The sequence below is a fragment of the Condylostylus longicornis genome, unplaced genomic scaffold (assembly GCF_029603195.1).
Source record: "Condylostylus longicornis isolate FDR11 unplaced genomic scaffold, ASM2960319v2 ptg000028l, whole genome shotgun sequence".
In the NCBI taxonomy this organism is placed as follows: domain Eukaryota; kingdom Metazoa; phylum Arthropoda; class Insecta; order Diptera; family Dolichopodidae; genus Condylostylus; species Condylostylus longicornis.
Genome location: NW_026577997.1, coordinates 2,796,289 through 2,822,820, shown reverse-complemented (window position 1 = coordinate 2,822,820; position 26,532 = coordinate 2,796,289). Strand labels below are relative to the sequence as shown.

Genomic DNA, 26,532 nt, shown 5'->3' with positions numbered 1-26,532 from the left:
AATAGTAACACACCTTTGCCTTATAGATTCCAAATTGCGTACAGTATTTAGAGTACGTAGAGTACAATAAAGAGGAGTTGAGTGACATCATGCGAGTCCTCACATTTTGATTGAAATTTTCCACCCTTTCCAATTGTGAAATCAGTTTCCTTTCAAAATTTCGATTCTCATGGCTTCTTAAATTTTAAATATCCAAACCCTTCAATCCTTCTCATTACGAATGTGATAACAATTTTCTTATATGTAGCTATTCACACTCAAAAATACATCAATTCATATGAGTGCAATAAACGATAATATGAGTTAAGAATGAATACAATGTAATGGTGGTAGCACAAATGATAAAAGTGATAGAAAACAACAACGAAAACAAGTAGAGAGAAGAAAGAGAAGGAAAAATTAACAGCTTGAACCCGATATATTTTAAGCTGTTTTTTTTTTTATTATTATAATTTTCATTTTTCTCCCTAGAGTCTTTTTTTCTCTCTTGTTTTCTATTTTGTTTTGTTTTCTTTATACTTTTTTTGTATTTTTTTTAGCACACTTTCTTTCTTTTATTTGTTTTTATTCTTTGAACATAAATTTAACAGATCCTAAGGACATTCCAGTATTTAACGAAAAACAAGAGGAATCGAAAACATAGAAGAACGAGGAAAACACCAAAAAAATATTTATGAATGCACAGAGAGTAGAAATTATGTGCAAAGCACCAAAAAAAAAGAGACAAAATTTTGTGTAGTAGAGTGGACTGCAAAAATAACAATAAATGTAAAAAAAAAACAATAATAAAATTGTAAAAACGGCACAAAAGAGAAAAAAATTCTGAAAACAAACACAACAAAACATAAACAAGAAAAACATTAAAAATTGACCATAAAATTATGTTTATGGGTTTATTAAACGATTGGAAAATGTTATCCTGACGAATTAACAAATACGTTATACATTTAATGCATATAGGGTAGCCGATACCAGAGACAAATACACGCACACATTCGCATTCACATAATAATGAGAGAAAAAAGGGTAATAAAAATAGTTGCCATTGGTATTGTTATTGTTGTTAACTTTGACACCATACATGGGAATATAATAATTCTTTTATTTTTGTGGGTTCATTCCCTATGCTGTTATTTTGTTATCCTGTTGTTGATTGTTGTAGATTATTGCTACATGGCAAAACAATAAGGGTATAAGCATATTCTGATAGTTTTTCCGCTTTTTATAAAATTTTTGTTACATTTTTATATGGAAAATTTTCAAAGATTTTCGAAATATACGAAAGGGCTATGCTATTGTCCAATAATAAATTTAAAAAGGGGTGGCTAATAATAGTTTTCGATTTTCATTATTACGCTCCAATGCTCATTCCTCTCTTTTTTAATATTTTTTGTATTAAGCTGGGGTGACACTAATAATTTATCTCTGGATTTGTAATTTTGTGTTATGTTTCTGGCAAAATATTGCAGAGACCGGAGAATTATTGAGAGTGGGAGTAAATTTTGTAATAAATAAATTTTATAAAATCGTTTTTTGTGATCAATAAACAATAATTTTGTAAATAAAATAATTTTAATTATTAAATTATATTTTTTTAATGGCCAAACATACACTGAGAGGAAAAAATTAAAAGTGTAATTTATTGATTTTCTCTGGTTGACTGCCGGCATTTTACTTGACTATATTATTAAAACTGCTCACATTACACCGAACCTAGCTGTACTAGAAGAACTAAATAAGGATTACATGTAGACTGCCGAGTAAAAGATTAGATTAAACATAAGCGCAAACAAAAGCATTGCCTGTTGTTTTTCAAAGAAAGGACTAATATGTGGGAGTGACTATGAACACTAGACTGATTTGAAAAATCAATATAAATAGATTTAATGAGAGGGCTATACTTTACAAATGCAGAAACCATTTTGGTAAGAATTAAGGCACAAACAGATCCTTAGACAGATCTGTGGTTATATACATTGTGCTTCTGCTTACAACATATATCGCGGAATAAAATGGAATGGAAGAAAACGCAAGCGTGCCGAACTGATTCCATCCGTACCACATTTATGATGACCCTGTGGGTGCTCTTCATTCGGCAGCCATTACATTTAATCAACTATAACGAGGTTAAGCTGGTTATGTACAGTTGTTAACGACAGACATAATGTCAGGTTTAACGATAAGGCACTGATCTTTAAGAACAAAAGGGATCTGATTCTCAGATGAGTCACTTTTTACTTAGATATAATAATAGATGTCATTTTGAGTTACTACTACCAGAACAAAGGGGATTCTAGAAAATGTTTATAAGATTTTGCTTCGCTCTTTGGTGTCTACCAAGGGCAGGGCTTGTTGTAAGATTTGGCATAGCTAGTTTGCACCAACAGTGGATGCTAGCCTACAATGAATTCCAGTGATTACTACAATATTTCAGCATTAGACAAGCAACGGTAAAATTGGGATTTGAGTACTAGGCCCTCTTCATCTACCGTTTAATATCTTTTATCTTAAATACATTTAATTACAAGCATATTTAAAGCTTTAAATGATTTTTAATTGCATATCCTGCATAAAAATTATGCCAGAATTTTTCAGTCAAAAAAATAAAATTTACAACTACTTATGTATCGTTGTTACATGAAATTTTAACATACATTTCTTATAATTTAAAAGTCAAATTCATTAAGAATTTTAAAATAAAAGTTGCTTTTTAATCCCCTCCACCCAATTCTTTCTTAAGTAACTGAGTTTGTAAAATGAACTTAAGTAAGAAAATATCCTTACGTTCTTCTTCTTTTTCGAATTTTTAAATTTCTTGGCATGAATATCTTTAGTTTTTGTAACAGGCTCTTGTTTTGATATTTTATTTTGTTGTTTTGTACAATGATTTTGAAATTAAGGAAGTAAAGTATTCATTTAAAAAATTTATGAAGTATAATTTAAGGATGTTTTCCATTTTTTTCTTTTTTTTTTGTATAATTTCCATGTATTTAGTTACACTATATTTAAAAAAAAGCACATAATCTTCTGTTCATAGAATACAAGGTGTCTATGAGATAAAAAAATACTCTATAACGAGTGAAAAACTCTGATTGTTTAAATTCTTACATTTAGGCGGAGTTCATACCCTAAGAACGCGCCTATTCGCTACAAATACAAGACAGTTTGGTCGGCGATTACAGCCTTATACTCACGATATAGTATATATCATTCTTATAATTTGTTCACTGAATAAAAGCCAGTTTGGACGGCATAGCCTTATGTCAATAGGTATACAGTCTATCAAGGACCAGTCAAAGGAAAGGTTAAGAAAGTTTTATTTCAGCAATTTGTATGAAGGCACAAAGGTTCGCTCTAACTTTAGAGTCTTAGTACGGAATATATCTAATAGTTCTCTTCAGAAAATTTATTGTTGTAGTACGAAAGTTTCGTGTGGTTTTTTGAAATTTCTATTTCAGACCTTTAATTCAATAAGACTCACTATTCAACGATCTCAAACTTAGCTTGAGAAATAAAAGTATGTGTAAGACATAATTCTCCACGCTTTTTGCAGAAGCAGGCCGACAAGTTTTTACTTTCGACACAATCAATATTTGTTAGCAAGTTATATTATTTCCTCCAGGATGTTTCCCGGCATATTCCACATTACAAGAAACGGAACACCGTCCTTAAAATCTCATTAAAATTATAATGCCATAGAAAATGTTTTTTACCAACAATATAATTATTTTTATGGTGGGCTAAAGAAATTTTGTAAATTTGTACAAGTTTATAGTTTTTAATTAACATTTCCTATACAATTTCATATACACACAATTACAATCATACGTTATATAAAAATATCGCTCATACCCAAATAGTCTGAACATAACAAACATTGTGAATGCTTCCTTCAATTAAACACATGTATATAGAATCAAGCTCTAGGATTTAAGTTTGGAATTTATGATCATTACCCGCTTGGATTTTACTTTTAAAATTTATTTACTTTATTAACTTTTTCTTAACTACTTTATTTTATTTAATTTTCCATTATAACTTTGAATTTTAACACAATTTCAATTTGGAAATGACCTTTTGTCATGTAAAAAAGAAAAATTAAAATTTATTCTCAAAATGTTTTCATTTAATTGAGGTTCTAATTGTTTTAATGGCACTATGAAAATAATTTTTAAACCCGGAGAAATTTAAACTTAGAAAAATGTAGAAGCAGAAATGTTGTTGGAGGGCTTGATTGAAGTTAAACATGCAATCAAAATTAAAGAGAAGTTTTTTTGATGAAAAATCTTTTAAAATAGAAAGCAAAATTTAAAAATCTTATATTTTAGAAGTCCGTAAATTTTGTTTTGGAGAAAGCAACACATGTCAGAGATTTCAATTCTGTTGCTACGGATTAATTAATGCAATTGACGAGTTAATTTACGCTTGATATGATTTGGAAGGATTTGAATTTCATTTGGGATCTTTTGTCTACCCTAACCGTAGATGCGTGAGCGAAACCGCATGCGACCGAGAACTGTGGTCAGGGTTAAATTTGTGTCGCACTGGGAATGTAATGTCTTCGGTAGGAGCCATAACGAGGCATTATCTTATTGGTAGACACGCCACGAGGATGGGCTGTCCTGCACATAGTCTCTATAGTAGTTGCTGCGGTAAGGATATGATGAAGGCAATCCATCTCATTTGCTCATATCTAGCTTTGGCACATGTCTTGAACATGCGAAAATGTCTTGAGTCATTTTCTATTTACGAAATACGAGCTTGGCGAATGTAAATGCCAGAAACTTTAGCCACTTTCTGAAAAGCGCCAAGTAGCGTTTTGACATTCAATCAAATAAAAATCAATTGACATTTAGCTGGTATGTCAAATGAAAAAATATCAAAAATTTTTTTAACGCATCACATTTTAAACACATTAAATTTAGTAATAGTCAAAAACTTCAAAACGCCGCCACCTTTTAATTAGTTTTCTCTGGTGTTTTAAAATGCAATCTTAGTTACCAACAAAATTAAAAACTTTTCAACCAAAAATTTTCCAAGAACAAGAACATTTTAAAATCATTTTCTAAATTATAAAATAAACTTTTATTTTCTGTACATGAAATTCTCTCACTTAAATGACGCATCTACGTTTCTTCATGATGCTCTACGAGAAATTTTATAATAAAATTTGTAATGATTTTAAAATGAAAGTTTTTTAAAAGTTTCACCAAAATAATTTCACTATACACCTAATTAACCTAAATATTTGTAATTTTAAAATGCTACAAAAAAAATTCTATAACTGCATTTTTTAATAAATATTAAAACGGAAAAGAGAGAGCAAGTTTCGTGTGGAAAAATAAAAATTTTTTTCCAGTTAAAAACGTTATTAAGTTAATGGAGAAAGTGCTATAATTACGGTGACAAACTTAAAATAACACAGAACTCTTGCCACAAGGAGTGACATACTCTTAAATACAAAATGTCAAAAAAACAAGAAAATTAGGGTTTAAGTGAAAAAAATAATGTTTGGTTTGCAGCACAAATTAACACTTTCTGTTTGAACCAAAATTTTTAAAATGATATTTGTTTGTGTTGTTATTTTTGACACTTCACACGTATTTCACCACAACACAGTTGTCAACAGCAAATCAATTCCATTTGGTTAGCCATTTCACCCTGGAAAGATGGACGAAAAAACAAAGCTTCGAAGTTATAAATGACATTGGATTATCACTTGCACGAACTGTGACAATATTGGGACTGTTTGTGTAGATTTTTCCATGATGAAAATGAGATGACTGAGCATGTTCTCTGCTTTTGTTAAGTATTGGGCTTGGCCGAATCAGTAATTACGTGAGGATTATAGGTCTAACTGGCGCTTTATAATCGATGGGAAGTTACAATAAGTTTTTGTGACTGAAGTAATCTGGTCTGAGGAGGACGTCTACCTTTACAAATCTAACCTAACCTATAGATAATTTTTGGTCAACAAATTTAAGACGATTCTAAATGTTTTCACTTAACAAATCTAGAACGAGTTGGGGCAAAATAACTCACTAATTTCGAAATTTCTATTTTATTAACTTACTAAGTATAGCAGGCATCAATAACTAAAAAAAAAATTATTTACTTTAGGGTAAAAGGCATTATTAAATGCGGAACAAATTTTTTTTATTTTTACAATTATTGGCAATAAAAATATTAAAAATAATTTTATTTGTGGTCAAAGTGTTTACACACACTTATTCATTTATGGGTTTGATTTGTTGCTAATTGATTAATTTTTTTTTCTTTTTCAACAATTTTGTGTCATTTAAAATTTAATTTTGTAATAAAATATTAAATTCGGGTTTTTTTCATAATTAATATCATTGTAAATAATTTTGGTCTGAAAAATAATTTCCAAATGTGGTAAAAATTTTTTTTTAATTTATTTTGTAGACACAAAAAAAAATTGAAAATTTTATAATGAGAAGGTGTTTTTGGTTTTTTCTCATGTTTTTTTTTTTATTTTTATTGACGATCAATTAAAAACAAACTGATGAAAGTTTTGTAGTCATCAATCGGATCTTAATCCACTGAAATCTACTTTATAGATTGGATTGTACACTAAGTCAACTTAGAGTTGTAGTAACGCCTGATTAGATTAGATTCGACCCACCCTGAATTCGTTAAAATCCAGTTAGGTTCCATAACATTTACATTCATTATGTCCGTAGCACGCTGACAGAAATTAGACGAAATTTGGAGCTCGCCATTGCTATATATGGGTATAAGAAATGGGTCACCATTTCTCCTCCTTTGTGTCACTATGGCGTTCGCAGAAATCATTTCAGGACGGTATATTCTTTTAATTATAACATGATTTTCGCGGCTAAGATTTGATTAAAATTTTCAACAAATATTTTAGTTATCATAGTTTGAATACCATGAAATTCTCTTACCCACACAATCAATATATAGTAATAGTTTTTTCCTTACCTGAAATGAAAAAAAAAAATAAATTAGTTTTGAATTTTTTTAATATTTTTGCCGAAATTTTATCAGACGGGGGTTACTTGTATGAAACTAAGAGTCACTGTAATCTGATCATTTTAAATGCAATAACAATAGCTCGTATAATACCCTCGTTTTCTCTAAAGAGTTCTGCAACTTAGGCATCCGTAAATATTAAAACTTCGGAAAGATGCAAATATGTAGGTCATTTTCAATTCCAAACAACTATTTATTTTTGTAATTTTCATAAAATTCACAACCAACCAACCATACTTATTAAAACAAATTAGTAAAAAGTTAACATTTTCGATTCCTAGTTTACCAAATATTAGGAAAACAACAATTAAAATTAATGGAAGAAAACCTACTTAATTTATTCATTAACCAAATTTATCAAATTATTCTTACAAAAGCCCCAATAAACAATCCCATTATTATACAAATTCAATTAATTATTTTAATGTTAAAAAGTTAACCAATATCATTGGCCACAACTTACACATAGTCTTTATGAATAAATTAAAATATTTTATTAATTCTACTATTAAAAGTAAAAATTTTCGAATATTCTTTCAACAAATTTCAAATTTTCTATTGTAAATCTTACAAGTATAACAATATTAAGAATTCTAAATCACATTAGATTTCAATTCAGATAAAAATTCAAAAATTTTGTTATCATTCAAATGTACACACTCGAAAAAACTTTTCAAATTTGTGATATTTTTATTGTTATATCATACACGCAAATACCTACATACGTATATTCCTTATAAAATATAAAAATTTTATAACAAATTTAATGGGCTGGATACAAAATTATTGAAATACAATGTAAATGTCATGGAAAGAATTAAGAGAACAAGTAAAATCAAAAAAAAACTTTGTAACTTTTGTAATCTGAGGCCATTTCACATTCCTGATCTTAACAAATTTTTTTTCGACGAAAGAGCACACAGATATAAGAGAAGTATCGCAATCATGCTAAATTTCATTCAAGATTGTGCTGAATGAATTTTCAAACAAGTTTATGTCCAACATTATTTTGGTGAGTTTTTGGAAAATTCATGAATATTTACTCCAGGCGTCTAATTTTACAATTCCACTCATTTTCAAGAAAAAATCAACAGGCTATTAAGCTGAGCGCTTCTAAAGAATCAAAGACCAAAAAATTAAAACTTTATTTACTACAGAGTTACTGGGGCCTTTACTTTAAGAAAAATCTAATAGGATTTTCATTTAATTTACAAACTAATGCAAGGGGTATTAAAGTCTAATCCGAAAAATGGTTCACCAGGGACTTAACTGAATCAGAATCCTGAAACTTAACCTTTAACATTAGTCAGTTTTCTATTTTCTAAAAAACTTCAATTGAATTCAATTGAATCAGGAATATCAAACTCCAGAAAGATAGTTCCTGCTAAGAACCAAATTTACACTTTTGTTGAAGAATTTGTGATTTTTCTTGAGTTTTGAAACAAGTGTGCAAGACTCTGTTTTGCAATATTGTGGAGTGATTTACTTTACAAATAAAAGTAAATTTATTAGAATCAATTCGGCCGTCGATTTTTTTCTTCCACAGTTCTTCCTATATAGTTCTTCCTCACAGTTCTTTTGGGCTGTGAGTCCTTATTGAATCACAATGTGCGATTACGATTAACATTTCGTATATACCATAAAATTTCAAAATTAAATAAAAATTTTCAAGTTTTTTTCTACTTTTTCACAATTAAGAATATTGTAGCAAGAAACAAAAGTAGGATTACATTTAGAATTACAATGGTGTAAATCTCAAATTTAATCCACATGTCATGGTAGTTATGATCGAATGATTCGATTACATTCATTTCATGTACTTTTTATTTATTTTTTACATTTTTCTTACTTTCATGTTAAACTTGTAAAACTTTTTAATTTCTGCTTATTTTTCTCTTTAAAAAAATACGAACTTTTGTTCTGGACATGCTCTCAATATCTATGTACTTAAATCAAAATATTCTTTCTCTTTTATTCTTTGTTTAATAATGAAATAAAAAGTAAAATAAAAATCAAAAGAATAAAAAAATTACAAAGTTTGAGAGGAACAATGTGGGAAACAATGAAAAATCTCGATAGCAGACTTATTTTCAAAGTTCTTCCTTTTGAATGAATATTAAATATAAAAAAAAGCACTGCGAAGAAGTTTATTGGCATAAAGTGGAGTGGAAATTAAAAAATCAAAATGTGGTTAGGATGAAGATTACACAAAAACGCCATAATCACTACAAAAGCCACAAAAGGTCAATGATTAAACCGCCATAAGTTGTTATTATTTTTGTTTCCTTTTCTTTTGTTCTTTACAAAATTTCTTTTAGTGGTTCATTATTTTTTTTAAAACTTAAAAATGTAAGAAAAATCACTTGCCAATCAAAAGCTGGTGAAAAACTTTATAATGAAAGATAATTGAGCGACAATATAACATGTGCAAAAAAAATCGGGGATTTCCCTGGAAAATTTGCCATCAACAAATCAATTCTTCGGATTTTCAACAATTGGTCCGAGTAATTTTCACAGATTAACATCTCTTTAAACATCAACTCTTTGAAGTTTAGTGACATGAAATCAAATTAAGAATGAAATTTTTTTTTCCAAATTAGCATTACAACACAATTTACTGTTATGCAGTTGGATTCCTGTCGTAACAGTTTCTTATACAAAATAATAAATTCAATGAACTTTTAATAATCCTCACACTCTTTTTAAAATATTTGGAATGTTTTTATAACCAAGAAAACTATTTAATGAAATATTTAACAAATATTCTTAAATTTTATTCCAGCATGACAGTATTTGCCAATTAATTTGCATAATATTTACTTTTAAAAGAATTTACTCAAAACACTTATTTAAAAATTTCTTACAAGCTATTAGAAAATACACTCGAACAATATTTAAGCTTTTGACATGTTTCATGAGAAGAGAAACTTTTAAACTAGCAATTTTATATGTTTTCATTCTTTCAGCCGTCCCTCATTTTCAATTAAGTTTTTGAAAGTTAACAAATATACTACATTCTATGTCGAAATCAATAAAGAGATTTGAAAACTTTATTTTATAAAGTTTGAATACTAATAACTTGTATGTGAATTTAACAAGTTTCATATACGTTTTTAGAGACAAGCACACATACATGCCAGTTTAAAATAAATTTATAGAAATTTTGCATAATATTTTGTGCTCTCCAAATACCACAAAGGTTATTAGTTTTGCATTTTTCATGATTTTATCTTTGAAATAAAATTTCATGTTTCTTAAGTTTTTTAACATCCTTGCTGATGAAGGCTATGTTGTATAGTAAATATTTAGCAAGTGGGAGTGTGTAAAGTAATTATTTTTGTATTAAATAGTTTCCAAATGAAGGTTCACATTCAACAAATGCAGTTTAGTTGATTTTGTATTTTTCAACGAAAATTGCATATGAATTGAATTTGAATTACCATAAAGTTAGACTTTTATCCTGGGCAACAATTAGGTTTTCAAACTTCATTTAAGGAATTCATTCAGACCGCATTTAGTTCTAGATTATAATTTCATTAAACTTGTCTACTTTTGAATTGAAAACCAAAAAATTTAACACAAAACGTTAAAAAAGGTTCAAAATTGAAAAAAGAAAAATTTCGTCTCATCCTTTTCAATCAACCGAAAAATAATAATTTTCTTTTTTCCACGCGAATACACAAAATATAATTAAATCAAAAATTTATCATTTATTCAAGGTAGGAGTAAGCAATTTATGACTATAGTCTACGTGTCCCTAAAAATATGCAATTAAGTAGTATACCTATAATATCAAAATAATTTTCATTCATGAATATTTTTGCAAATTAAAGCGTTCTTGAAAATTGTAAAAATATTTTAGAAAAAAAATTTTTTCTAAATATTAATGACGTTTAAAAGTATTGGTTTAAAATTTTAATTTTAGGGTTAGAAATTATTCTTTTGACAGAGTACAAATATGTTAGTTAACCTTAATGGCGATTTCCCTTCCCCCTTTCCTTACTCTTTTGAGCTGGGAGAGGATAGGACTTCTGCTTAACACCTCCATCTCGTTCTATTGTTTTGCTATTTACTTCTCTTGACATGATTTTGGACGTGATTCTTCCAGTTTTGACTTTACCGATCTACGCCAAGTGTTCCTGAGGCATCTGGGTCTTCTTAATTCATGTGGCTTTCACTCCAAGCTTAGACTGTATCGGATTGATCTTTACTTTTTTCGTCATATTTACTTACGGAGGAACCACTTGTTATTATCCAGAGGTCTTAATTGACTAAAATATTTGGCATGTTAATCTGAGGTGGAGAATACTTGTAACTTCTAGCTGACGCATTTTGATGTTTGCCATGTTTCGCTGTAAAATAGAACCGATTTTACGAATGACCGGAATATTCCTAGCTTGGTTGTTATGGAAATTTGATTGTTCTCCACATACCTCACTAAGCAGTCAAATTAAAATCATCCCAAATAATGCAAGCATAAAGACAATTTTTAAGAGCGCAATCCAACGACTACTTTCTTAAAAATCGTAATGCCACTTTTTAGTTACAAAATATTTTATATTCTAAGAATAAAATAAGCTCAATAAAAATTTAGAAAAAAAGTACAACCAATAGCACAATATGTTGTCTTACAATATCAAAAAAAAATATCCACACAATTTAAATTCTATACACTGATAAATGTCTTTCATAACACCATATATAAACACTAATATGCAAATATATACATAATATGTATTATACATAGTTTTGCACATTAATACCAAACTATGTAGGTACATAAGTTTCCCACATAACTTTAAATGTGGCTTTAATATTATGCATGCTCCAGTTTATTTTAACAATATGTTAATATTATCCTTTATTTTTTTCGTTTTATAATGTTACACGAAGAGTTCATAACGAAACATAAAATATTTTGTACAGTCTAGTTAAAATTATACGAACGGAATGTTTTAGAATGATTGTATTTTCAAATAATTTGTAGGAAAAACAGAAATAATGTGAGCTAAAGGTATTTTTAAGTTAGGTTCTTGATACAAGGGATCTAATATCTCTCCGACGAGAGGATATTGGCGCAGTGATAGTGGTTTTAACAGGACACTGTCTGATTGGCGATCATGCCAGGAGGATGGGCCGCCCACAAGCGATCTCTGTAGGAGCTGCGGTGACGAGGAGGAGCAGGAAACGGTGACCCACCTGCTATGCTCGTGTCCGGCGTTGGCGAACTCCAAGTGAAGGTTTCTTGGGTCCCACTTTTTTGAGCGGGCTACGGACCTAGCGAATGTAAATGCTAGGGATCTTGGCCGGTTTCTGAGGAACTCGGACTGGTTCTAATGAGGGAGAGAAGGAGGATCCAGCGGCGTCACAACGGGCTTTGATGGCCTAGGTGTACCCTTCGGGGGGCCGTGCAACCTAACCTAACCAAACCTAGGTTCCTGATATCTTTCACTAGTTTTGGAGTATTTATGTAAGATATCAAAAATGTCCGAACTTGCTTCATATACATGCTTTATTCAAATACCGAATGCAAAATTCACCCACTGAAGCAAATCATTTTATCGAGCCACGCATGTAATCGTACTAACTAAATTTCATAAGAAATCTAAAAATGAGTACATACACACACTGCAATATATTATTTCAAGTGAACATTTTTTTATTTGTTCTCTTTTATTTTTTTTACCCTCACATCGTACCCCTTATCTAAATCACTTTATACAATCATCTGTTATAATGGAATTTATTATTTTGAAACTGCTCATCATCATTTGCCATCATTGAATAAATAATATTTATATGTGATATGACAATCTTCAAGTATGCGTAAATAAAATACTCAAACCATATTAGAAAATAATAACAAAAACAACAACAATTGAATAAAATGTATAGAGTTGAAAATTTAATAAAATATTGAGATTGCCACAAAGAAAGAGAAAAAAAAAGACAACAACCTATATAAAAGAGTAAAGAGAGTGAAATAGTGCGATATAAAATATTAAAGAATGGAATAATGGCATTCATATGAAAACCATAAATAAATTTAATATTCTTGCACTATAAGAGCAACAATATTATTATTGCGGTAACAGAACAGATGGCAAATTAAAAATAAACAATTTCCACTTCAAACTCTCTAACTATGCTAGATTTATTTCTAATAGTTTAACCTTAAATACAAAAATATTATTATTTTAAATTCATTTTTTTTTAAATTAATTAAAAAATTAATTTGTCTCACACACAACCGGACTTCTTCTACTTTTACGCTTTTGCTTTCTAATATTGAAGCATTTATTTGAACTTAAATTAAGTGCCTACGCACTTAATTGGAAATAAATACGGGTATATTTTTAGCAGGGTATGAGAATGTGGAACCAGGTACATAAATTCTCACTGATGTATTGCTGTTTAATTGCAGGTATGATCAGATAAAAAAATCTCAGGAAATTTACATAAAAAGAAGGTTCAGGCCGAGTTGCACGCCATTAAATTGTGCGTCTGATTCAGTTTGGAAAGGGGGTATCGGGGAAAGAAGAAAATGATTATATCAGATAGCCGGACTGCGATCGGAGCGCTGAACTCGTTTTCAGGATCGCCCGCGGCAGCATGGGGCTGTCTTGAGAAGCTCAATGAATTGGACAGGCGCAACCGGGTCACAATTTGTTGGGTGCCGGCCATGTGGGCGTAGAAGGAAATGAGGCCGCTGATGCGCTTGCAAGGAGAAGGCAAAAGACACTTCTTCTTGGGCCGGAGTCCTTCTGCGGAATCAGACAACATAATATCCGTTGGGAAATAAGGAAGGAATCAGAAAGAAGGCAGTCGGAGCGCTGGAGAAGTCTTCCGAGACTGCGGCAATCTAAGGAGCTTCTGGGAGATTATGACCACAAGCGATTTAAGAAAATTATTCGGATGGGCAAGAATCAGGTGAGAATCCTCACCGGTATTTTGACGGGTCATTGCAAACTTATGGGGCACCTCAGTCGGCTGGGCCTTGTAAATGAGGATACTTGCAGATTCTGTGGGAATGATTGGGAAACCTCGGTGCACCTTTTGGAGGAGTGTGATGCTCTCGCTCATAGGAGGGTGCTGGGGGGCTTTGCTCTAGCGGCGGTGGAGTTACGATCTTCCGGTCCTCACAAGTTGCTTGAGTTCATCAGGAGGGTGGGTCTCGTTCGTGTTTTGTAGAGCATGCCCCGCACTCAGAAGGGGGCGCATAATAGGTCCTTATACGTAGTCGCGGTGCACTGTTGCCTCCCTTGTACAGATCTACAATCTACAACTATCTATGAGAGTGTGCAGTCCTGGGCCAGAAAAGACTGCCCACGTGTAATCGTACATTCTGATTTCATGAAAATAAGACTAAATACTTTATTTTTATTCAATTATCCTGGCACATTCCAAAGTAAATATTTTATTTTTTCTCAATCATCCTGGCACATTCCAAAGTTTCTGTTGAATTTTCTACGTATACGTAAATGTTCCATTGTTGACTTATGCAGATTTTGATAATTATTCATTCTGTTTTTGATCACAAATAAAACCCTTACATTTTTGTGTAAGATATTCAAATTTCAATTTAATTTTAATTTTTTTTTTTTGTCCATTTCTATAATAAGTTCAGAGGAATGAAAAACAAAAAAAAATTTCTAAAAATACCCTAAAATCTGATAAGAAGTTTTTTTTTTTGGATTTCAAAACCAGCGAAGAAACCTTAATATTCATTATTTTATTTTTATTTTTAAAAATACAACAGAATTCTTAGAAATTCATAAATTAAATATAAAATAATTTAATTCAACTCTTTTTTTCTTTATTAAATAAAAATAAATTATCAAGTCTTTTTTCAGTTGAATGTTTTCTATGATTTTTAACTAAAATTTTTTTTCTTTTCTACATGAAAGGGTTCATTTTTCAATTAATTTAAATCATTTCACTCATACACACGTACAATAAGGAAATCTCTTTACAAAAAAATAGAAATTAAAATAATAAATTTATTAACCATGATTTTTTAATAATAGATTTCAAAAATAGGAAAATAGCAAAAAAAATTAAATTATTTCAAGTAAGTCTTTGTCTTATAGTTAGTAATAGATGAATTTTTCAAAATAATTTTTAAATATCTGTAAAAATGTACAGGGTTAACATAATAGGGTAAAATTGACTGTAATTCTGAAAAAAAATTCAGTAAAGATGTTCTTATGATCGTCTTATTTAAAAAACTGTGGCAAAAATGACTTAAAAACGGGTGGAGTTGGCAATAATTCTAATCTCAAATTTCCAAAAGTTCAATATGGCCAACATCACAAGTTTTAATAGTTGAAGAGTACTGAAGAACAGTGTATAACGTAGAGCGATGTGTATGCAACTCAGAGCATAATTTTCTTCGAATTTCAGTGAAATTTTGTTAAATATCAAAGGATGACGGCGATTTTTTAGCGAATTCACATGTTCTTGATTAAATTATGATTAAAATTTTGTTTCTGCATTGCCTTGTGTTATTCAACAAGAGAAGTTGAGTAGCTACATTGGATATTGCTATCAACAAACGCTATATTTTCGTGAAAATATTGTGGTTTACAAAAGAGGAGTTTAAACAAACCCATTTTTAGAAAGCATATGACAATAGCAATAGTAAAATTCGGATTAAAATGAAAGCTTCGAATGAGGAAATTTATTTTAAAATCAATTTACATTTTCTGTACCTTGCAATTAAAGTCTTGAATACATTTTGCCTCATCACGTATTTCGAGATCTACTTTCAAGTAATTTTATTGTGAATTGTCTAGTTTTCCAAATTCCTAATTACTATTCCTATAGTTTCTTTTGATTAATCTTTTACATTCCTTATTATTTATTATTACTTCATGTTATATGAACGTATTTTACATGTATTTGGGTATAAATAAGAAAAAATCCTCTTTAGGTACAAAACCTTTAAAATTTATTTCTTTTACTTTAGTTTTTTTTTCTTCTTGTACTTTTCAAAAATTCCAAACGCGCAATCTATTATTATTATTTGTTTAAAGCATAAATAATCGAGGCGTGCTCTCTTAGAGATAAAGGAAAATTCAAATTTCAAATGAAATTTTTCCCCTCTCATCCTTACTCCCCCGCCCTTTCCTCCCTTTGTATATTCGAATATACTTAAAAAAGGATAACATAAAATCAAAGTTCTATAAATTTTTTTTTTAATTTTTCATTTTTTGCATTTAAAAAACGAGAGAAGCGTATGAATATTAATTAAATTTTAAAATAATTATTATTCATACTTTTATTTATTTTTTCTTAATAAATATAAAAATTCTCTATCTCTTTCCAATATACATGTATTAATATTAAATTTATTGCTCATTTTTAATTTGCATACCAAGTTTAAAGTTCACTGTCTTCCCTTACATTGTTCTCCTCCCCCCTCCTCGCATTCATCCAATTTGAATTGATTTAGTAACTAAAAATACAAAGGAATAGAAAAAATACGACGAAGGTACTATTGAAAGAACAACAACAATAAATGGGTGCAAATATTTTTAAACAAACAAGTACGCACCTTAATTCAATCCACAGTTCCCTCCACCGTTCTTTGTTATTTTAACATTTAAAAAACACTTAAAATTCATTCACAGAATACAAAAATTGGGTGCTAAATTGAAACATGAGGCACGTTAAAATTTTCTCTCTTAAATTTTTTAATCTTAAAGAAATGACAAAGGAGGAATAAAAATATTTCGAAAAGGACACAAAAATATTTCTTTTTTTTTTGAAAAATTTTTCCGCCCTTAAAATTTTTTTTTCATTTTTCTTTTTTTTTTTTGTGTTCAAATGCAAAAACGAATAAAAAAAAAGTTGAATTTTTCTCAAGAAAAATTTTCGTACACGATTTTCCTTTTAATTAAACAAAAGTAAGAAAATAAAAAATTTTTTGACTCCATTTTTTTAAAATTTTGGTACATTTTTTCGACTCGCGTCTCTTGCAATTGATTTTAAGATGAAAGCAAGGGAAAACTTCTTGAAATTTCAATTAAAATCAAGATGTAAAAATTTTAACACAAATTTTGTTTTTTTTTTTTTTATTATAGAAAAGAATTTCATGGAAAAAATTAATTTTTCTAGGAATTCTTATGGGATCGTAGGGAATTAAAGATTTTATTCCAGAGATAAAATGCGCATATAGGGCATGGGATGTATTGTCAACTGGTGTAAATAAATAATAAATAGGTTTAGGCCTAAGATAATGAGAATCTTTTAAAATGGCTGTCTGGAATGCAATTTTTATGAAAATCAATAAAATATGAAAAATCGTCTGTCTGGAACGCAGTTTTAGTGAAACAACATCCGCCCCTATTGAAGGAAACCTCATTTTTTCAGGCACCAATTAACACTGTTGTGTTCATTTTGTTGAAAGGTCTGAGAAAAAGTTAATAATAATTATTAAAAGTAATTGTTTTTAAGATTCGCCTAAAAATATGCAATTTTTCATTTTTTTTTTTTTTTTGCTGCTTTAATGTAAAAAACTCAAAGCAAGCTCCAAATTACACCTTTATTTATTTCATAATGATTAAAAATCACATAATTTACACCTACATCACATACTTAAAAAAAAACATCGTGTTACAAAACTTAAACATTTTAAAAAATAAATATATGGCTTGATGTGGAAACAATTAACTTCAAAACAGGAACTTAGTTGGAAAATCATTTTGGGTTTAAAGAAAATGGAAAAAAATAATAAAATTATCCCCTACATATTACATTGGAAAAATTTCTTAGGCATTTCTCCGTAATGATTTCTTTACTTTGTAAAAAAAAATTTATATAAATCAATTTCTTTGGCACTGATTTAACCGACCATGTTCTATATATTTTCATTATTCATTGCTATTTTTTCTCTTTTTTCATTTTGTACTCAATAATTCAAGGATTTTGTAATATTATTTTTATAAAGTGTGCCAGAAAATAATAGTTCGTATTGAAGAGGTGAAAAATATTGGGTGAATATAAAATAATTAATCTTAAACACGCGTTTTCTATAAGTTTAAGAGTACCTTAAACTGTTACTAACTATAACTTAAGCTGAAAATAGGGATAAATCTGTGATCTTGGTTTAATCCCGCCGAAATTGAATAAAAATTTAAATGTTTACCGAACGCATTGCATTCAATTTCGATAGAAACGCATTTCTCTATAGTAGGGAAGCGTAGAAAAACTAGTTCTGTTATAACTTAGTGATATTTCAATTTTTATTATAACACTACCTTAGATCTCATCAAGGGGCAGGCCAGTGTATATTACGTGAAACAATAGCTAACAATATGTCTACATATATGAATACCTACATATATTCATGCCTAAAAAACCTAAAACTACATAAAATTGTGTGAAAATAATAAAACTATACAATTTTGGTACTCGTATAAATGAGACGTGTAGAATTAAAAACTAACGAACATTACAATAAAAAAAAAAATAGTTTTTTTCGAATTTCAGAAAAAAAAATTCTCTTCTATTATGTTCTTTTACGCTTCTTTCATTGAAAACGACATTGAAACTTAAGAGATCTGCAATCGAATAACGATTTCTCACACGTTTAAGTGATATGAGTGTGCGTGTACTCAGAATAAAAGATAAAAAAAAATAAAATGTTTCATACAGGCATACACGATTCTACTTCTTTTGAATTGCTTTTAAAATCGAAAGAAAGAGAAAGAATAAAATTGGCGTAGTTATAGCAAAAAAAAAAGGATATTAGAATGAAAAATAGCATTGTAAACGATTGTATTTGACAATGAAGAAATCATAGTATAAAATTTTGAACGGATCTTATTTTTATTACCCACTCATGTTCCCACATACTGTACGTTTCTCTATTAATAAAATCTTTAAAATCAAAATGTGATAAAATGAAATTAAATTTTTAGAGAGGGGGGCTCCACCCGTTCACCCGCGCAAAGCCCATGCACTAGGCCAACAGAAAAAAGCCCATCAGCAACCCCCAGAAACATCCAACAACCCCCATGCAGTTCGACACACAAGACGCCTTATCCAAACCAGCCAACCATCCTGGCGAAGCCCAAAAAACGCGCAAGAGACATCTTGGAAAGGCCCCCCAGGTCATCGTAAAAATAAGCCCCCAAGATACGCCTTCTCTTCCACATCAGAAACGGACACTGCCTTCTTCTGTCCAGTGAAATATTCCTTTCACAAACTGGGAAAATAAGATAACCATATATATTCTATGTGACTGTCCAGCTCTGTCCGTCAGTAGTCCCAGATGTTTGGAAGTGAGAGGTTTCAGGGTTGGGCAGCTCACATCCAACTCCCTGAGTGATATCTCATAGTGTTTACTTGGATATTATTTTTTTTTTATTGATACTTCGCTTCTGGTAGCATAGGGCTTGTGCACGATATTGTAGATAACCATGAATCAGTTTCTTACGTCATTGAGTTTACTAGGTAGGTGACGAGCCTTGGGTATTATAAGTGAAACCATCGTTGGCTGTGGAGATATGGGATTCCTTTACCCATACCTCTCTTCAGTAATCTACAGCATACAAAAGATGCGACATTTCAGGCATTCATAGTAAAAGAATCTAATTATTCTTGCTTTTTTTTAGGAATTGCGGAATTCCAAAATTCAATTCAATACAATTATCTACAACAAAAGACTTGGTGTTATTCACATACCCTATACAATCCATATCTCAGTTAAAAATAGATGTAATACCCAAATTTGTCAATGATTTTTCAACGCCATTTTATTAATTCACACAATTTTTTTTTTTTCTTGTTGAAAGAAACGACTTACGCTTCAGCAATAAAAAAGTCATTGCTTATTTGCTTCTTATTTAAATTTTAAACACATATTGTACTCAAACATTCATGAAAATACATTTTTCACGATACCATCATGGTATTTGCGAAAAAATTTTATACTAGAATGAACATCATTTAACACAAAATACACACTAACTGAAACAATAAATTGAAAAGCCACTAGAGTGAATTATAACCACTTTTTAACTCGACATTTTTTTTTTCTTTTAATTCCCTAAACGAATTCTAAAACGTATATGATTTTAGAAATTTTTACAAAAAATTGTCACATGAATACTTTCTAATATCGTTGTTTCTGTTTTTTTTTTGTTTAAAAGAACTTGAAATAGTTCCAAAAACTTTATAGGGAATTGAAATGAATAATAAATTATGAAGTCTTCAACAAGACATAAAATTTTTCATTGAATAACTACGGTTGATGTTGGCTTTGTTATATCGAAATTTTGAATTAATGCAAGATTTAATAATTATAGCAATTTACATCGCACAATATTCTCGCCAAAAACTTATTCCAACAATAATCTTTGGTTTGGGAACATCAAAATATTTTACTGATCTAAAATATTTCTGAATTCCGGAATGGAACATGGGTGACATCCGAAACATGATTATAAATAAATGTTATACTAGCCCTCACCATAAACAATTGTGGATAATAGAATAATGGAACTTACCTTAATTTCGGTTTACTTATATTATGTCCTTCTGGATTTCAGTTGGATGTGCCCTGGAAATAAAATTATACAATAAGAAATATTTTGATTTACTTGTCAAAGAAATTGATATTTAATTTTATTAATGAGCTAATTGGAATTATTATGGTAATATTGACCAGAAACTTTAGTAAGTTTAGTCAAATTACATTAGCAATTCACTTAAATATATCGGAAAACCTCAGATAGAGAGAATCCAAGCTAATTTGTAGATGCCTCCTTATTTTTATGGAGTTGTCATCAAAAAAACAATTAATTTATTTGATCACAATAGACATGTGGACCACAATTCAAAGACCAACTTCGTACAGTCATGTCTCTTGCCTTTATTAGGAGTAGACTGGGTTACTTGAAATACAGAAATAATAAAACTTTCGTTGCATAGTTGTTGGGCATAGCCATCACAACACTCAAAGAGGCTACTATTCACAATCATTTATTTCTCTTTCGAAACACTATCGAGACGTATGTAACAGGCACAATTAGTAGATAAAAATCATGCTTGTGAGATCATATTCCTGTGAAATTAATAAGTACTGGCGTCAACTTTTTGAAAAAGATTGTTTTCATAACCATATGAAGTCGTCATTTGAATTGTTATAAAGATATATTTTTCCAATTCTTTCCAATTTCATTAGTACATTATACAATCAAGGATTGCTATGGTTTCCTACTCTTCAAATGTCACGATTACTCTGGAAAACAATTACAACAATAATATAATGAGAATTATAATAAAAATAAGATAGCACCTTGCAATGAAGGCAAGCACACATAAGAATTAAATTCTGCTAAACATGTAACAATTCCGTTTAAGGTAAAATACAAATTTCAATATGATAATATCAACCCATAAAGTATTACAGAAGAATTAGTCGGAAAATTAAGCAGATAGAATTAGGATATCTATTTGTTCCAATAAAATAAAAATAATCACACAAGCAATGAGAGAACTACAAACCTTGCAAAACAACTTTTAGAAATAGAAAAAAAAATATATAACAAAAAAAAAACACAAGGAATACGGAGGGAAAACACAAGAGAATACGATGAGAATCAAGATGATTTTCTAAATAAAAAGTAAGTTGTGTATTCTTTCATTAAATAAACTTGATACACGATAACTATAAAAGGATTATCGATTTGATTATACCAATGATTACAAATATTCACATTACATTGTATCTCAGAAAACAATTCTCCATATACACCTGTTATTATTTAACATTTAAGATTAGTTATTTTTTTGCTATAAGAATCAAAATTACCTATTTGATTAATTTTTGTAATCCAAGAAGATTTCTTAATTAAAAATGGATAATAATACAGACAAAATCGATGAGATAAGTTCTTAGAGGAAGTAATTTTTGTACCTACATATATTCAATAAAATTGAATAATAAAATGTTCTTAAAAGGAAAAGGTATACAAGGGTGGTTAAATAAAAAATTTGCTGTAAATTAACTTTAAAATGACAATAGACGGTAATCGTTCGCAGCTGTCTGTACTTAGATTACTTATCTTATATATGGAGATCAAAGAAAAATCAAACAATCTTTGTGCCTATATCCGGGTAAGGCTAGTCATGCCGGCCAATTAGTTTGTTCTTCTTCGTACTGAAAACCATTAAGAACCTTCTCGTAAAGTATATAAGAAGTCAGGAGAATGAGGTAAGTTGATTAAATGATCAACATGCGCACACTAGGAGTACATCTGTACTCATATAACATATAAACATATAGAGAGAACATATAATCTGTGGTGATGCCAAATGAAAATTGTCTAAAGAACAAGAAATATACGCCAACTGCTTTCTTTTCTGTTACAGACGCTTTTAATAATGCGAAAGTTGAGCCTATTATACTAGACATAAGAATAGGTAGTATTTTTATTAAGAGAAAAAGAAAGCTTACTATGAGGAGGTTCGGTGGATGTCGTTGAAAGACACACCGCAGTTTACAGGGTATCTTCAGGTCTTTATTATCGTATGTTTTCCTAGGCTCGTCAAGGAAAGCGGTTCAGGATTTCTACTTATGCGGATGTCGTTATACGTACAATAATGAAAAAAGTCATGGAAAATAACTATATAAGTTGACCGTTATGGACTTTTCATTAACTCTGCAAAAACGGAATCGGTTTTGTTTACGAAGATACCTGATTTTACTTTAACGACAGTGGTGCGAATGAAACTGTGTCTTATGTTGTTTTCACAAATTATTTGGAAAAAATGCAGTGAGATTTTAGAAAAATAGAGAACGCGTTTATTCAGCGTTTTATACATTTTGGTGGAATGATAACAATATTGTGTCTAATCTAAAAGTGAGCAAAACTTGACCGACTATCTACGTGGCGGTAAAAGGGGCAATTGGATTTTATTCTGGTGATTTAAATCTCTGGCATGCAACAAATTCACTTTCTAAAAGTTCACTATCAGTATTTTAAATGACTTTTCAATCACCAAGAACAGACGAGAAGGTGTCATTTCCATTCATTCTGAAATTTTAAAAATTTCCCTAAATACGAGTACATGTAAACAATCACGTATATTAAATTGAGCTTAAAAAAAAAATTAATTAAAAGCATAATCCCCGGGGTTCTTTTCTACAATTAAGAATATTTAAAGAAGAAAAAAAAAACTAAAAGCATTTTAATTAGCATTCTTTCAATCACCATTCACTTGAAAATGGATTTTAATTTCCCCTAAAATGTTTAACCAACAAAAAAAAATGTAAGAAAAAATAAAACAAAATTTTATTGAAAAATTTTTTAACGTTAACATTTTACCAAAATTCCATAAAATCCCATTTAGAAAATTTAAAACCCCATCATCTAACAGCATACAAATAGTACCTAACAGTAATAATGTTATAACATCTTCTCGATTAACATTCACTCATCGCATACACAAAATAAAAACAAAAACACAAAACAAAAACCTTTAATTTCCTCTCACAGCTAAAAAATATTCAACATGTCGTAAATTTTATAACATGAAATACGGAACGAAAAAAAAAAAACGAAAAGAAATAAATAAAAAAAAAAACCATATTAAACCCCTGTCAATAAAAATATGCAGGTTACCATAATATAACGAACTTTGCACACATTAAACAAAGATAATGGTTTCTATACATATATAAGTACAATTCACATACAAACATACTACATATTTTTTTAATGCTTAATACATGCATGTGAACGTGGTAATAAAATGGAATGCAATATTTTCATTGCAAATAGAATAACAGAGAAAAAAATTCTTTTAATGAAATTTTTGTCACGTTTTATTATCTCCTTTCTTCTATTTTTTTTTAATTTTTCATAAAGAATAAGGGACCCAGTCAAACAAAGACACTAAGTTATTTTTTAACTTTAAGCGAGAATGTTATATTCTCCATGTCTCGTCTCCATTCCATCTTCGTCTCTCAATTCTCTTTAATTTTCAATAAAATGTTAACATTTTGACACAACAGAACGGTAACGAAATGCACATATATTATATATTGTATAGAATAAGAGAGTGATGAGAGAAGGGAGAACAAGTTTGTACACAATTAATAATTAAAATAAGCGATAGCATACCTCCAGTCTCAAATATACATACATAGAGTATGTATTTTTACAATTATAATTAAAAAAGTACATAAGAATATATTCAAAGTATGCATTCCACATATACTCAATCAGATTTACATAATATTGCAATATGAATAACAATATAGAGCGTGTGAGTAGAGTTGAAAAACCTTATTATTATTACTTGTAAAAATAGTTTTAAAAAACTAATGTATAAGTATGTATGTGTGTATTTAAAAAATGAACTATAAATTTTAAAGACGTTATTCATATACGCGGAACATTTACAAAGTGTTTTTGTGTTTGAATGAATGGAAATGTTAAAATTGTATTACTGACACTCTGTTGAAGTGAAACCATTTTTGCAAATGAGAAATTTTTCAGACAACATTAGCCAATATATAAACCAACAACAATTCTATTTAAGTTTTAATGCCACTTTATTATTAAATCAGTCTTGCAAGTTAAATATTAATAAAATTCTGATCGTACTGAATAACGACCCCGTTTAATTTTCCCACGAAATTATTTTAAATTTGCTCAAGTTACACCATTTTCCCCGGAACATTTATATTTTAAAATAAATGCATTTTTATGTCACTTGCGTTCATGAAGGTGAACACAACAATTTATGCATACTAATTTGTTCACATGAACAGTCATTTTAGCTAGATACAAAGTAGAATGTCCACATCATTATTTTAAATATAAAAAGGATAATATAATAAAAAAAGGAAAATTAAAAAAAAATATTTAAAAAAAAAAAGGATAAATTATTTTTCTATTTTATAAAAACGTTTCCCAATATTTTTATATATTTCTGGTAACAGTGTAAAACTACATAGCTTATACACTAGTATTTATTATTGAAGTGTACTCTATAGTTCTATAGCCCTAATTTAATTAAATCACATTGTATCGAATTTCCAAGGTATAATCAACAGGCAGCGATAACAAAAGGATGTACAGCTTGAGAATAACTGCTTTATACTTATTGAAAAATACAAAATTTATAACCATGACCCGTGTTAATTTTAATGACAGTGAATGAACACTGTTATATTATCCTTGCATGCAAGTGTATTAAAAATGTTTTTACTAAAAAAATAAAAGAAAAATCTCCCAAATTAAAATAAATGTGCATAGAGAGTTTGTCAAATATAATCTTAAATTAAATTTTGTTATAAATTATATTAAAAATATTGAAGCAAAAAAATTCAATTCAAATATATTAGTTTTCAATGACAGATGGTTAATTAGAGCTGATATTTTTGTAATTGAATTTAATTTTTTATTTTCAAATACAAATTTTCGAATTTTAATGATTTTTTTTTATTATTTTTTTTATTAATTGAATTTATTATATAGTTTTTATTTTTAAAATGATAAAAAAAATTTATTGACTAATTTTTAATTGCGTGCGAAAGTGAATTTGCTCAGAGCACTTTCAATTAGCACTTTAATAAAGTGCTTTTAAAATCGCAATTAATTATTGTTTGTGTAGCAATGGGATGTTTTGAATCACAATTGTAAACACAAACCAATTCATACAAATGATTCGTGTCTACAATAAAATATCTAAAATAAAATATCACTGCTGAGCACTTATTATGAGTGAAAAGTTTTGCTAGAAAAGAATGGTTGTGATATTTGCTAACATTCTAATTTCGGATTTTTGCAAAACAATTGCTAAAATTTATAATTCAAACGTCTTTTCAGCAATTGTTCAACAAATAGCGCTTGTTAGTTCAAACCTACACGTCTGGCGTATGATAGTCTCTTTGTCTATCGGTTCGTCTATCTACCAGCTCATTCTAAAGTTTGCCCGAGTTTTCACTTGTTGGTTTGTCTATCCGCGTGTTAACGAAAATTCAAACCATTATTTTCTTGTTATAATCCTCCTCCCCTGAATTTGTAAATTGTTGAAATTCTGCAGCTAATTTCTTAGGAGCCATTATCCCTATAAGATTTATGTTAGAGCAAAGAAATAACGGTAGATTTTATCATGTCTTAACTACTTCATTTTATCACTTTTTTTCTTCTAATTTTTTGCTGATTCCCCCAAAAGTATGCAATATTAAGAAATTTTATAAAAATAATTTTATAAAAAATTTAGCAAAAACAAATGTGCTGCTTTAAAAACCATTATGATTTGAAATTGTTCATATACCAAATGTATTTAAAAATACCATAAATTATTAAAAATAATAAATTACAAAACCAGATTTAAAATTTTTCTATTTCAATTATAAATTCATATTTTAAGTAAGTTGTTTTCATATTACTGCATAAAATTTCAATTAGATTAATGTTATGTTCATTTAGAATAGATTTTACTTAATAAATCTTTGTCAAATAATTATACAAACAACAAAGAGAATAGAAA

The 26,532-nt window shown here is 29.1% G+C and overlaps 1 long non-coding RNA gene across 2 annotated transcripts in view; it reads right to left on the bottom strand.

Moving 5' to 3' along the window:
• LOC129607801 (uncharacterized) overlaps positions 1 to 26,532 on the bottom strand; it is a 120,098-nt gene that overhangs the window by 69,834 nt on the left and 23,732 nt on the right. Inside the window, exons 2-3 of one of the 2 annotated variants that reach the window (XR_008696847.1) lie at positions 20,532 to 20,584; positions 6,439 to 6,966 (exon numbers count right to left, since the gene is read on the bottom strand). This is a non-coding gene — a long non-coding RNA (uncharacterized LOC129607801). Of the gene's footprint in view, positions 1 to 6,438; positions 6,967 to 20,531; positions 20,585 to 26,532 lie in introns of those variants that run through there. The other variant, XR_008696848.1, reaches the window with a different exon arrangement.